The sequence below is a fragment of the Bufo gargarizans genome, chromosome 5 (genome assembly GCF_014858855.1).
Source record: "Bufo gargarizans isolate SCDJY-AF-19 chromosome 5, ASM1485885v1, whole genome shotgun sequence".
Classification (NCBI taxonomy): Eukaryota; Metazoa; Chordata; class Amphibia; order Anura; family Bufonidae; genus Bufo; species Bufo gargarizans.
This window is the reverse complement of record NC_058084.1, coordinates 22,110,077-22,123,018: the sequence shown is the minus strand read 5'-3', so window position 1 is coordinate 22,123,018 and position 12,942 is coordinate 22,110,077. Positions and strand designations below refer to the sequence as shown.

At 42.9% G+C, this 12,942-nt stretch overlaps 1 protein-coding gene across 2 annotated transcripts in view; it reads left to right on the top strand.

The window, feature by feature from the left end:
- Window positions 1-12,942, top strand: part of LOC122939155 (cytochrome P450 2C39-like) — a 222,289-nt gene that overhangs the window by 145,436 nt on the left and 63,911 nt on the right. The window lies entirely within an intron of this gene.

The following is a 12,942-nucleotide window of genomic DNA, read 5'->3' as shown; positions in this document are numbered from 1 at the left end:
GATGGAAGCTCAAAGCAAAGCTCTCCAAGCAGAGACAGATTTACCAATAAAGATTCTGCAAATGGGAGGGGAGGAAACTGCTTCCCTAGCAATGCTGAAAGCCCTTGAACAAGCAATGGGAAAAAGTAGTAGTTCAGACTGCCTTATCCCAGCAGAACTGGAAGATCCAGCTGAACGCACCAGTGAATACGTTCTAAAGCATAACATCTGCAAAGATAGTAATCTCCTGTACCTCCTAACACTGTTCTGACTCTCAACGCAGAGACCTCTCAGCTCTATATGTCTGAGCCTCTTCAAGTCTACAATGCAAGTGCATCTCTGCAGCAAACCGGATCAACTCATGTCAACAACAAGGTGACTTCCGGTGATAAGCTGCAGCTCAAACCAAAGCAAGCACAAGCCTTAGAGACTACACCACATTTAAACGCTCATGCAACATCATTTTACCCTGGTAAACCTCACCCTACATCACCAGAGAACTTTCACACTCAAGGGGTTCCAGAAGTTACTTTGACACCAAGTCGTGAGAGACCAGACATGAATGACTCTGCCAGATACATGGTACGCCGTGAGCTCATTAACACCAGTCTCAAGGTTTTGAGAGACTCAGCATTTTCATAGATAAAAGAACAATGATACATACACTCTTGTTTGAATACAGAATTAATATAAAAGAATACAAGAAAATATTTCCGACATCTCGTATTAAGGCACACATTGTGACTGCAGGCAGTTTATACAAGAATAGTCCTATCCTATGGATGTGAGAATAAAGGCCAATATAGACATAACCAGTATAGTTATTACAAGTCAGCGATGTAGTTGTATCTCTTGTAGTATGTGTGTGTATATAATATATATATATATATATATATATATATATATATATATATATATACATACATACATTATAAGAATACATTTAAATGAGATCACACTTTTTTGGTGGATGTCTTGTTAGAGGCTTCCAAGAGAATCGTGTATCAAGAAAACAAAAATAAATAAGGTAGTATAGGTTGAAACAGAAACAAAACAAGAACCAGGGTCATCAAATGGCATCTAAGGCCTTTCCTATAGAGGGCTATAATCTTATCTGTTGTTCACTGGAAGGGCGAACAATTCGATAAGTTACGGGTTAGTGTTATTTGACAAATATGGGCACTATATAGTGAGTTGCAAAGGTAAGTGATTAACGCCTTGGGCGCTGATATATGTATGTAGGTAGAAGTAAATGTAAAATAGTCATAAATAAGGAATGCAATGAATCTGAGTCATCTATTTTTGGGGACAATCTTAGGTTTGTATTTCTATTTTATAAAAATCTAACCAAGGTTGCCACGTTGCTAAAAAAAAGCTCTTCGGCATCCTCTGTCCCATCCCACCATTTCATCCATAAGACAAATTTGGTGAACTCTGTCCACCCACTCCCCTAGGGTAGGGGGTTCTAAATCCCGCCATTTGGTGGGTATGATATATTTTGCAGCTGCGATCAAGTGTGTAATTAGGCAGTTGGCTTTGGGTTTGAAATCTTTCTGCGGCTTCCACAACAGAACAAGTTCTGGTGTGAGGGTTAAATGCCTCTTGCAAATTTTATAAATAGTGTCTTCGATACTTTTCCAGAACACCTTTGATTTTATTACATAGCCACCAAATGTGAGATATAATTCCTGACTCATTCATGCACCTCCAGCACTCATCAGTAGGGGCGAGTTTAATGCTATGGAGAAAGCTAGGAGTCCTGTACCATCTTGAGATAATCTTGTATGAGTTTTCTTGTAGGCGGACACACTAGTAGAAGAGAGGCCAAAAGTTAATTGAGAGTATAGAGGAGATAACATCTTGGGGGAGAGGGAAGTAAAGTGTAATTTTCTACCTATGTTGGATCTGGAAGATTTGCAAAAAGTTTCTTAAATTTTCTACATGTGAGGCTGATATCCAGATCAACAAGGTCTGATCTTATGTGTTTAGGAATATGCATTAAAGCATTCTGAAGGAATTCAGAGATGTCTGTGGCTTTTTTTTTTATTCAGAGATTTTAATATTAGAGAGACAGAGCCAAGATTTATGGAATCCACTTATCTTTGTATTAAGGAAAAACGGGAGCACTGATAAAGGGGATAATAAGTTAGCTGAGAGATTTAAGTCACTAGTTCCCCCACAGTATTGTAGCATGCACCGGGTGATGTCACTAAGCGGATTTCTTTTGCTAAGTGAAGGGGCTTTAACCCATAGGTGTATGTTTTCTTCTCCCATTAAGGCCTTCTCTAAGTCAGCGTATAGAGAGTTATTGTTAGATCTAGCTAGGTCTATCCACCTTTCTAGTTGGATGGCATGCAAATAGGTTTTGATGTCTGGCAATGATGGACCTTCTCTTTTATTTTTCCTTATAATAAGGGAATAAGCCAAACGTGGCTTTTAATTTTGCCAGAGGTAAGTGGTGAAGAGACTTCTGAGATATGATGGGTATTTATTGGAGAGCGGGACAGGTAGGCATCTCAGGGTGTACAGTATTTGAGGTAATACGTATGTGGTGAGCAGATTTTTCCTGCCAATCCAGGAAAGGAAAGGGAGTTTAATTGAGTTCAGAAAGGATTTTACTTTGGAGAAAAGTGGTATATAGTTGAGCCTAAAGTTTTTGGGGATTTGCTGGTAACATAATACCTAGGTGTTTGATAGCTTCCGTTGGCCACTGGAATGAAGTGGAAGACTTAATCTCCGCCATGTGTTGTGTGTTGGCTGAGATATTCAATATCTCTGATTTGTCATAATTTAACTCTGGAGAAATCTCAAATTTCATAGTCTGTCAAAATTTCCAGGATAGCTTCTTTGGGATTAGTTATAAATAATAATAAATTGTCGGCAAAAGCTGCTAGAGAGAATCCTCTCCTTGACTTGCAAACCTCTAATCACCTCAGAAGATCTGATATTGCTTAGAAGCAATTCCAGAGTTAAGATGAATAAGGTCGGGGACAAAGGGAAGCCTTGTCTCGTCCCATTTAATATACTAAATGGTGGAGACAATGTGCCATTAACTAAAACTCTGGCTGATGGTTTACGGTAGAATGAGAAAAATGCAGTTATAAGCAATGGTAGGAAGCCAAAGTGTCGCAAAGCACCCACCATAAAAGCCCAGTTGAACCTGTCAAAGGCTTTTTCTGAGTCCGTTCCAAAAAGTGTTAAGGGGATGTTATGTTTTTTTGCGTAGTAAATAACATGTAGGACTCTACTTACATTATGTTTACCCTCCCTGCCCTTGACAAAGCCAACCTGCTCTGCATGTATTAATTTAGGGAGGAGCCTTGCGACACAATGGCTTAACAGCTTAGCTCAAAGCTTAACATCTACGTTAAGTAGTGAGATTGGTCTATAGCTACTACATTTGGTGGGATCCTTCCCGTCTTTGGGGATAATTGAAATATGGCCAATAAGCGATTGTGGGGGGAGTGAGCCTCCCTTTAGTAGGAAGTTACACATACTTGTAAATTGCGGGATGAGAGATTTCTGGAATTTCCTGTAATAAATGACAGGGAGTCCGTCTGGGCCTGGGCATTTCCCGGGGTGGACACTCGCGAGTACCTCTGTTACCTCATTTGCAGTTATCGATGAGAGCAATTCATTCCTGTCAATTTCAGCTAGTTTTGGGACATGAACCGACTTAAAAAATGAACCTATTTTTTCGGTCAATTGTGAATGGTCAATTTGTTTTAAATTGGATAGCTTTGAGTAGAAGTTTGGCAAATTCTTTAGCTATGGATGGGGTACTAGAAATGTTAAGCCCCTTATCTGTTTTTGTTAGGAATGAAAGCCTTTTCTCTTTGTCCTTTTATCATTTGTGTGAGGAGTTTTGAACCTCTATTACCATGTAGGTAGTGTTTAAATTTGGCTACTCTAAGGGCTTTGGATTTGATGCTTAGGAGATCTCTCAACTGACTTCTAAGTTTAGTGATATCCGTGTAATTGGTATATGTAGGGGAGAGTTTGTTGATATTTTCAATAGATGAGATTTGGGCAATTAGTCTATTTTTGCAGTTCTTTGTTTACGCACCCAAGCTCCCAGAGCTATGAGTTCTCCTCTAATGTAGGCTTTGTGAGATTCCCAAACAATAGCCTCATTTACAGACGGAGAGACATTAATCTCAAAGAGAGTTTTTAGTTTACTCTCTAGCTTAAGCCTATCCTGTTCGTTCTCCAATAGAGTCTCGTTTAGTCTCCAGGACCATTCTTTAGGAGGAATACCCTTCAGTTGTATCTCCAAGGAGACCGGGGCATGATCTGAGACCAAGATTTCGCCAATAGTTGCTTGTTTAATCCTCTCAATAATATGATTAGAAATGAACAAGTAGTCCAAGTGTTGGTAGGTTCTATGTACCGCTGAGTGGAAGGTAAAATCTTTCAAACTAGGGTGAACTGATCTCCAAACATCAGAGATTTGATGGGAAGCTAACGCTCTTTTGAGTTTGCCAATTTGTTTGGCCGTGAATTTAGGGATAGCTGAAGTAGAATCTAAGGAATGGTCTAGAACCAGGTTTAAGTCGCCACCTAATATCCATAATCCTTCTCTGAAGTCTTGTAAGGATTGTAAAAGCTTGGTAAGCCAAGATATTTGTTTGGTGTTAGGTTTGTACATGTTGACAAGTGTGACTTTACTTCCATGCAACGTTCCCTTTAGAAATACATAACGTTCCACTTGGGTCTATATAGTGAGGCTGTTCTTTGAAGAGGACATTGGTTCCCATTCCTATTGAAGCCCCTCTAGAAGCAGAGGAATGTGTGCTATGATACCATTTTTTTTATAGTGCCTAGTGAACAGGACAGGAACATGGTTGTGTTTTAAAGTGGGTTTCCTGCAGAAAAGGTATCTGCTTTCTCCTTAAGTACATGAAAAATTTGACTCCTCTTTTGAGGTATGTTAAGCCCCTAACATTAAAGGAGACTACTTTTGGTGAACCCATATTGTCATAGGTCGGGTAATAAGCATTTACCACTTACTCTATCAAGTAGAGAAAAAGATAAGAGAAGATATAAGATTAAATTGAACCAATGTTTTATGCAGGCAATATTGGGCAACTTCTCTCCCTCTGACCTGACGCCCCACCAGACGCGTGTATGTCTGGAGGGCTTCGTGGTAGCGAAGGCCCTGATTGTTAAATACTGGGGCACCCAAAATAGCCCTAGCTTTATTGAATGGAGGGCTCGGATTGATAATATTGATGCCTATAGAAGGATGGCAGGGAAATTGGATTAACGCTAGAGAGGGTGTGTTTCTCGCTCCAAGGGGCCCGGATATAGGTGGCTCCAGAAACGGAAACCGCAGGTGAAATTCAGACAGGGTTGAATCCCGCAGCAGTGGAACAAGGGAGGGGGGGGGGGGGGGTAAATGGGATCAAATATGTTAAGTTGTTTATCACTACTTTTGTATACTTGAATGGCATGTTACTGAATGTTATATATTTGGTTTAGAAAATAATAAAGGAATAAAAAAAAAAGTTGAGATAAAGATTTGACCCAAATTAAGAACTTAAATACAATATAACGTAACCAAAAAATGAAACTGATGGTCCATGAGACCAACATTACTGTTTTAGCAGTGTGTTTCACTATCAGTGAAGTGCCCCAACCACAACTTAGTCGAGAGTGTGGTCTAGGTAGTATAAAGAGTGGAAGGAGTGAAGGGGGGGGAATGTACACTAAGAAATAGGGACTAAAATCACAAGTATAAAAAGAATAGGTACAAAAATGACAGGGAGAGAGAAAGGAGGGGAGGGAGAAACTGTATTACACAAAGCCTGTGTGCGGTCACATAGCGCTGACTGAGGAGTACTTTAACTCTTGCTTCACCATGGACTTAAAACAGGTCGTCCTCTCCAATCAGCACATCTTCAAACATTCCCATTTTGAAATATCCAAGAATTGCAAGTTACCTCGCCTACGGGAGAAGCATCAGGGTAAGGAGCTATATTAAAGGGCAATGCAGTATAGAAAGTATGTATTGCTCGCAGTAAGACACCGGTATTACGGGGAGTATGTATCATATAGCTCTGTATGTGTATGTTTGTATCTCATCGATTTCCCCCCCAAATTTCCCAACCAGCTCTAGCACAACTCGGGTGACTCGGCAAATCACAACTACGAGAGCTGCCTAGGAAACCATAGGACACATATACAGCTAAAACCCTAAAATACAGCATGTATAAGCTCATTAAAGTGTGATAGCACTACAAATAATAGGACACATTTTAGCGAATAAACATCAGGTTCAAGCATTTCAGGAGTTTCAGAAACATATCCCCTTACAGCTATTCATTTATCTAACTGAGCAATATAAAACTGATGGAAGGTAAAGATAACCAGTAAGGTATTTAATTTAAACATATAGAAATACTTAAGACTCTAGTGATACGTCACCAAATGCAAACTCAGGCGACAAAAAGCAACTGTAGGTTGTACCATACTCCTAATACAGAGGGTACGGTTTAATGAATCTTCAGAGCAGAACTCCATTTTCAGGTGTCCTTTAAGTCAGCTTGGCGCTTCTTGGCAGCGGGCGACTTGAATTATCTGCCAGTCTTCCCCTGATGGTATTGGGGGGGATCTTCGTCCCTCCTGCAAGTGGCAGCCAGGAGGGAATGTCCAGAGGCTCCATTTTCAAGATATTCCACACCTTAGAGAGGTCAGTCGGATGGCTGATAATGACCTGCTTGCTATTGATAGGGGTGTATAGGCCAAATGGAAAGAGCCACCTTAGCGGATGTTTTTTAGCTCTCAGCAGGTCTGTCAGCGGTTTTAGCGCCCTTCTTTGGCTAGCGTGCTAGCTGCCAGATCTTGGAAGATCTGTATCTTGGTGTTGTCCAGGAGTATTTCACCCTTTTCCCTGGCGGCACTTAATATGGCGGCGGGGTCTATGTAATTAAGTAGGCCGCAAATAATGTCCCGAAGCGGTCCCTGCGATTGTGGCTTAGGCCTTAGGGCTCTATGAGCTCTCTCAACTACCACCGCAGAGGCTCTCTCTTGGCCCAGAATAGAGGAGAAAATTTGACTGACCGTGGTACGTATCGCCTCCGTTGGTATGTCCTCTGGAACACCTCGTATGCGAATATTCTTCCTCCGGCTTCTGTTTTCTTGATCTTCGAGGTGTAGGAAGGCTGTATTTAGCTGTTCTTGCATTTCTTCTATGTTGGATTGCAGGGCTCCACTGTGTTTGGTTATCGCCATTTGCGTCTCCTCCAGAGCTGCAACCTGGTGACCAGTTTGTTTGATATCTGCTTTAATAGCGGACAATTCCTTCATTACTGGCTCAAAGGATAGGGCTAAGGACTCTTTAAGGAAAGTCCTGGTGATCGGCATTGAGTCGCGCTCACAGTGCGCTTCTGACATGGCGCAGGAGCCTTCATCAGAATCTTCTGTGTAGCTTTGTACAGCAGCGGCGTCCGGCGCCATTTTTGATCTGCATGCCGGTGAGGACATCTTCTTTTTTTTAGATATTTATCCATATCTGATTGTCCCCTGCTATGTCTTGGGGTCCCCTGGGACTTTATGGCTTTATCTTTCGTCGGTTTCCCCATAATTTAGGGTAAAGGGAATGCTGTAGTAAGCTATTATGTGCGCTGTGAAACGGAGCACTCGATTCAAGCAGCCATTTCCTGCTGCGGCTAGCTCCGCCCCCAGTCTCTCAAGGTTTGACGACTGTCCAGAGAGCTACAGGGCCTGGAGATCAACCTTCAAGGCTGCTATTGCCGATCTCAACCTTTTACTGCTAAGGAAGAACTTGGTTTGCTCATAAAGTGGCTGGGACCAAAATCTGCATGTCGTGTTAAGACTCAGAACAGTGTATGTTGAACACCCAGATGCAGGTCTTGTCGCTGCATGGGCAAGACTTGAGCAAGCCTATAATAGCTCTGAACCCATAGAAAGTGCTCTAGTCAAGAGACTGCAAAACTCTCCAAAAATAGGGAACAAAGACTATCGCAAGCTCCAAGATCTAAGTGACCTCCTCATGGAGCTAGAGTTGGCAAAGACTAACCCACATCTACCTGGACTAAGCTTCCTGGACACCGCTCATAGTGTCAACCCAGTGGTGTCTAAACTGCCATACGGCCTACAAGAGAAATGGGCACAACAGGGCTCAAGATACAAAATAGACTATAATGTATCCTTTCCTCCATTCTCATACTTCTGCAGGTTCATTAGTGATCAAGCCTGGATGACAAATAATTTCAGCTTCAGTGAACCCAACCTGCCTGCTTCATCCTCACCATCATCAAGGTATAATAATACAGCAGTTAAACGTAGAGACTTAAATAGAGCAATATCTGTTAAAAAGACAGACCTCTCACCCTTCGCAACCTCACCTATTGATCAGGGCGTTGTTGATGACAGAGATAAAGACCCTAATTGTCAGTGTCCTATTCACAAGAAGCCTCACCCTCTTAAGAAATGTTATGGGCTTAGGGCAAAGACTTTACAAGAGCGCAGGGAGATTCTCCGGAAACTTGGCATATGCTACAAGTGCTGTGCTTCTTATAGCCATTTTGCTAAAGACTGTAAAGTTGTCATCAAGTGCACAGAATGCGGTAGCGACAGACCTGTTAGTCATGCATCCTACTCCACTTCCAGACGACCCACAACAGCTTTCTACCTCCACTCCTGTCTCAAATCATGGCGGGGAGCAACAAGGTCATGCTCCAAACAAAGATAATGTCTCTTCATGTACAGAAGTCTGTGGAGAAGGCAAGGACCACAAATGCTTTGCCAAGATATGCCTAGTCAAGATATACCCAAGGGATCATTCTGAGAAAGCTGCTAGGATGTATGCCATAATAGATGAACAGAGCTACAGATCACTGGTTAAGCCTAAATTCTTTGAGATCTTTGGCATAGAGGGTCATTCAACACCATATAATCTCAGAACCTGTTCTGGTCGTGTAGAGACCTTCAGCAAAAAGGGTTGATGGGTTCACGGTCTCTCATATCAATGAGGAGGAGGGCATACCCCTACCAACGTTAGTAGAGTGCGACCAGATACCAGATGAAAGGGAAGAGATTCCCACTCCAGAAGCTGCGTATCAACATCCTCACTTAAGGCACCTTGTTGATGAGATTCCTGCAATGGACAAGAGTGCTGAAATCTTGGTCCTGTTAGGAAGGGACATTCTTAGAGTACATAAAGTACGTGATCAGTGCGATGGGCCTGACAACGCCCCTTCTGCACAAAGACTTGACCTAGGCTGGGTAATAGTGGGCGATGTATGCTTGGACAGGAGGTGTACGTCATCTGAGATCCACTCCTTCAAGACTTGCGATTTGGGAAACTGAAGTTCATCCCACCTCAAACGGTGCCCTCACCATTACGAAGTAAAGTAGAAGCTTCTTGACATCAAGTACCTGATGTTACTCCTATCCTTTGTGATGACAACCTAGGTACCACCGTGTTTTGTACTACCAGTGAGGACAACAAAATAGCCTTGTCAGGTGAAGACAGAGGCTTCATCAAAATAATGGATAAGGAATTATTTCTGGATGAGTCTAACAGCTGGGTTGTACCATTACCTCTTCGTGCTACAAGGGCCAAACTCCCAACCAATCATGAACAGGCTTTATCCAGATTCAACTCACTTCAACGAACACTAAGGAACAGGCCTGAAATGAAGGACCATTTCATCGCCTTTATGAAAAGAATCTTTGATCACGCCGAACCAGAGCCACCACTTCAAAGACATAAGTGCTGGTATCTGCCTTTCTTCGGAGTGTATCATCCACATAAGCCAAAACAAATCGGGATAGTATTTGACTCCAGTGCCAAGCATCAAGTTGTATCCCTAAACTATGTTCTTCTCACTGACCTGAATCTAACTAACAACCTTGTAGGCATACTTATGAGATTTAAAAGAGAACCAGTTGCCATAACTGCCAATATTGAACAGATGTTTCATTGCTTCATTGTAGGTGAAGACCATAGGAACTTCCTAAGGTTTCTGTGGCACTTTACATCAACATGGACAATGAGATTATTGAATACCGTATGAAAGTACATTTTTTCGGAAATAGTCCCTCACCTGCTGTTGCAACATACGGTTTACGAAGGACTGCCATTGATAGAGAAAAGTAGTATGGCGAGGATGCTCGACATTTCGTTAAGAGACTTTTATGTTGACAATGGATAGAAGTCTTTACCTACAGAAGACCTGCTCAAAGGACACAAGGTATGCTTTCTGAGGCTAACCTCAGACTACACAATTGCCTCAAATAATGTTGCTGTTATGAAAGCCTTTCAACCTGGCGATCATGCCACAGGGTTTAAGGACTTAAATCTGGGAATGGACATGCTACCTATTTAGAGAAGTCTGGGCCTACGGTGGGACTTATTAAAGGACACTTTCAGCTTCCAAGTCAGCTCTACAGACAAGCCATTTACCAAGCGTGGTGTTCTATCAGTGTTAAACAGCCTATACGATCCAATGGGATTTGTGGCTCCCATCACCATACAAGGTAAAGCCTTACTTGGACAGATCTCAGAGTCTATTAAAGATTGGTATGCTCCACTGCGATCTGACAAGCTTTCAAAGTGGCAGTCCTGGAAGCAATCTCTACACGCCCTAGATGGAATCCATATAACACGCTGCTACACCTCAGCTTCCCTTGCTATGAGCCGGAGAAAAGAGCTTCACATCTTCTCAGACGCATATAGTGAGGCCATATCGACTGTTGCCTACCTCAAGATGAGACTCTTCTAAGCTTTCCCAAACAGAAACCCTATGTGGGTTTGATAAGTTAGCGCCTGAGCACTCAATTCCTAGGCTTGAACTTTGTGGGACTGTGCTAGCTGTAGAAATTGCAGATGTCCTATTACGCGAGCTAGACATTCAGATGACACCAAATTCTACACAGACAGTAAGGTTGTTCTGGGCTACATATACAACCAGACTAAACGTTTCCATGTCTACGTCAGCAACCATGTAGAAAGAATCAGGAAATCTAAACCTGAACAATGGCATTATGTCACATCTGAAATGAATCCTGCTGATCATGCTACTAGGCCAGTGTCTGCAAGTGCATTTCCAAATTCTTCCTGATTAACAGGTCCGGAATTCCTGATGGATCACACAGAAGAGACCACGGCTGACGTCTTCCTTATCCTCTGCCTGTCATTTTCTAAATGACCCTCTGCCTAAGTCCATAGAGAAGAGCAGTATTTGTGGAAGCAGGTGTATCGCAGCCCTCAATCAGTATTTCGTAGAAGGTATATGGTACCCCTCAATCAGTATTTGGCGGAAACGGGTATATGGCACCCCTCAATCAGGATTTTGTGGAAGCAGGTGTATTGCAGCCCTCAATCAGTATTTGGTGGAAGAAGGCATAGAGCAATAGCACCCCTCAATCAGTATTTTGTGGATGAAGGTATATGGCACCCCTCAATCATAATTTGGCAGAAACAGGTATATAGCACCCCTCAAGCAGTTTTTTGGGGGCAACAGGTTTATCACACCCGTTGCAATTAGTTACTCCGTGTTTGTCCCTCTCTAGCTGCGGTACGCACAACCTTGAGGCGGATGGGCTACAACAGCAGAAGACCCCACCGGGTACCACTCATCTCCACTACAAATAGGAAAAAGAGGCTACAATTTGCACGAGCTCACCAAAATTGGACTGTTGAAGACTGGAAAAATGGTTTCTTGAACATGACAAGGAGTTCACTGTACTAAAATGGCCCCCACAGTCACCAGATCTCAGCCCAATAGAGCATCTTTGGGATGTGGTGGAACAGGAGCTTCGTGCCCTGGATGTGCAGCCCTTAAATCTCCAACTGCAAGATGCTATCCTATCAATATGGGCCAACATTTCAAAAGAATGCTATCAGCACCTTGTGGAATCAATGCCACGTAGAATTAAGGCAGTTCTGAAGGCAAAAGGGGGTCCAACACCGTATTAGTATGGTGTTCCTAATAATTCTTTAGGTGAGTGTATATCACACCCTCTATATTATACCTGTTGCAATTAGTTACTCCAATAGTGTTTGTCCCTCTGTGTAGCTGCAGTATCGCAGCAGAACCGTACACAACTGCTGCACAATACAAATGCACTATATGGAAAGTATATTATAGGTATATCACACCCCTGCCTCGATCAATTTTTATTTATTTTTTGGGGGGGGGAAATGGTATATCACACCATTTGCAATTAGTTATTCCAATAGCGTTTGTCCCTCTGTCTAGCTGCGGTATCGCAGCAGAACCTCAAACAAATGCTGCACAATACAAATGCACTATAATATACTTTCTATGTTAGATAGTATATTATAGTATATCACACCCCTCTATATCACACCTGTCAATAGGACACCTATACTAGTCCCTAAAATGACTTTTGTGGCCCTATTAGCGTTTGGTGTCCCTGCCCCAAAGTGCAACATCTCAGCTGCTAGGGCGGGCGGGCAGGACCTCTGTACTCTCCCAGGTGATCAGAGGCGGGCAGGAGTTACAGTACAGCAGCGCAGGCTGCGAAAACACTTGGCCTTCAGTGAAGCCACTAGCCCGCGCATACATCGCAGCTGGCAGCTTCACTAAATGCAAAATTATGCCCGCAGCCGCGCTTCCATCTACGGTACCGAACGGGTACATCGCTGGGCGGGCTGGATGGCTTCTCTACCCTGTACTGCCACCAGCCCGCACGTTCTAACTTACCCCTACCGTAGCTGAATGAGGCAGCAGGAGGATGTCCTTCTCCTCTCTGCTGCCTGGAGCTTGAGGTGCTGATTGGTGGTGAGTGCGTTCTGCTCCCTCCCCCGCCTCCACCAATCAGCACCCTGTCATCTCTTGTGCTGGATCTCCCTGGTAACGTACTGTACACATTGGTGCCTAGGGGCTCAGGGGCAGTGTCCATATGGTACCAGAAAGAAATGTGCCATTGCCTGCTACTGTACTAGCATCATACCGTAGTACTGTGCCA